Raw genomic sequence first — 2,500 nt, forward strand, 5'->3', positions numbered from 1 at the left:
TCATTGCTCTCTCCTGTCCTCCTTCTCTTTTCACAAAAAAAATAAAACAACAAAACTTGCTCTTTTGGCTGACACTTGAACATTCAGCAACAAAGGCTAACGCCGGCCGCCAGACTCGGCCTTGTCAACATAAAAGTCACATAAGCCACATGAGTCGAATGGGCTTGTGAAACGGGACAATTACAAAATCACAAATCTTTCTCAACTGTCTTGGCTCCTTTTATTTACACCCCTAAATTCCACATACTAAGGTACAACAGGAATACGGGATAAATGCAGAGGCTACTTCCTACCAATATGGAAGCCGGGCAAAAAAAAAAAAAGAAAAAAGCTCACGCTAGCACGCCGGGCGAAGCATCGCTCTGAGGTGAGTTGCGAGTCGCAGGGATGCCGGTGAAGCAGGCTCGGGCTGAGTGGGCCAGCCAGCCTTTTGACTTAGGGAAGTGGCGTCGCCATGTCAAGTTCAAAGAGCTCTGTGAAGCTTTAGGGGGACAAAAGAACAACTGTTGTAGATGCAGGCAGGTCTGGGAGGAGAATTTTAAAAAAACTCAATACAACTGGAAATCAGCCCCCCGAAACGAGAACGGGGACCCATGAATGGCGGCCCATGACTTGAGGTTGCGTGTAACGGTGAAATAAACATCACGGCTGTCACGAAACGGTGCTGTTATTGCCCCACGGCTCACTCCCTTTCGTGATGTGTTGCTTTAATGTGACCTAAGTAAGTGATCTAAATTAGCAGGTGTTTTTTTGTTTGTTTGTTTGTTTTTAACAGCAAATATTGGGCTTGTCCCACCCATGAGCTGTAATTGTGATTGGTTGTAGTTCTGCTCTGCGTTGACATCCTGTAACAGACCTTCCCCCCCATGTTGTCAGTTTCCTCAAACGTACACTGACCCCTACTGGCAGGCTTGGGTTACTTTTATCCACAGCATTCCCTCCACAGAGTTCTTGTTGAATATTTTCCAGTGTTTTGTTTTGAGAGCAACTGGCTATAATTAAGCCAAACTACAACTGATTGGTTTCCATCCCATGGCAGGCCATGCAGGTGGGCTTAAACGGCATCTGACGCTGAAATGTTTCGACTCTGAAGACTCCAAAGACCGTATGAAATGTAACACAAGGACGTACATGTAAAAGAAAGGGTAATGCGTTGTAGATTTGTGAAAGCGTAAAGTAAGATGGAGTAAAAGTAAGAAAAGCAAGTGAAAGAATGTGCATGTAAGTGCTTGAGGATGGCAAAAGCTTACAGCACCTGGTATTCCCAGGCGGTCTCCCATCCAAGTACTAACCAGGCCCGACCCTGCTTAGCTTCCGAGATCAGACGAGATCGGGCGTGCTCAGGGTGGTATGGCCGTAAGCGAGAGCACTGCTTCCACTCAGCCTATTTATAAGCATGCGGCAAAAGACGGCTGCCTTTTCCACACTACAGGGGACACACATTTACTCGCCCTCCTTTCTTACTTCCAAAGCAACCCCACCAAGCTCATTCAAACCAATCACACATTTCATTGCTCTCTCCTGTCCTCCTTCTCTTTTCACAAAAAAAATAAAACAACAAAACTTGCTCTTTTGGCTGACACTTGAACATTCAGCAACAAAGGCTAACGCCGGCCGCCAGACTCGGCCTTGTCAACATAAAAGTCACATAAGCCACATGAGTCGAATGGGCTTGTGAAACGGGACAATTACAAAATCACAAATCTTTCTCAACTGTCTTGGCTCCTTTTATTTACACCCCTAAATTCCACATACTAAGGTACAACAGGAATACGGGATAAATGCAGAGGCTACTTCCTACCAATATGGAAGCCGGGCAAAAAAAAAAAAAGAAAAAAGCTCACGCTAGCACGCCGGGCGAAGCATCGCTCTGAGGTGAGTTGCGAGTCGCAGGGATGCCGGTGAAGCAGGCTCGGGCTGAGTGGGCCAGCCAGCCTTTTGACTTAGGGAAGTGGCGTCGCCATGTCAAGTTCAAAGAGCTCTGTGAAGCTTTAGGGGGACAAAAGAACAACTGTTGTAGATGCAGGCAGGTCTGGGAGGAGAATTTAAAAAAAACTCAATACAACTGGAAATCAGCCCCCCGAAACGAGAACGGGGACCCATGAATGGCGGCCCATGACTTGAGGTTGCGTGTAACGGTGAAATAAACATCACGGCTGTGACGAAACGGTGCTGTTATTGCCCCACGGCTCACTCCCTTTCGTGATGTGTTGCTTTAATGTGACCTAAGTAAGTGATCTAAATTAGCAGGTGTTTTTTTGTTTGTTTGTTTGTTTTTAACAGCAAATATTGGGCTTGTCCCACCCATGAGCTGTAATTGTGATTGGTTGTAGTTCTGCTCTGCGTTGACATCCTGTAACAGACTTTCCCCCCCATGTTGTCAGTTTCCTCAAACGTACACTGACCCCTACTGGCAGGCTTGGGTTACTTTTATCCACAGCATTCCCTCCACAGAGTTCTTGTTGAATATTTTCCAGTGTTTTGTTTTGAGAGCAACTGG

The 2,500-nt window shown here is 46.2% G+C and overlaps 1 non-coding gene across 1 annotated transcript; it reads right to left on the reverse strand.

Moving 5' to 3' along the window:
• Positions 1–1,243: 1,243 nt before the first annotated feature.
• LOC140576321 (5S ribosomal RNA) lies at positions 1,244–1,362 on the reverse strand. The gene has a single exon (XR_011981540.1). It is a non-coding gene; the product is annotated as a 5S ribosomal RNA (ribosomal RNA).
• Between the last annotated feature and the right edge of the window lie 1,138 nt (positions 1,363–2,500).

Source organism: Salminus brasiliensis, chromosome 13 (assembly GCF_030463535.1).
Source record: "Salminus brasiliensis chromosome 13, fSalBra1.hap2, whole genome shotgun sequence".
NCBI classification, from domain to species: Eukaryota; Metazoa; Chordata; class Actinopteri; order Characiformes; family Bryconidae; genus Salminus; species Salminus brasiliensis.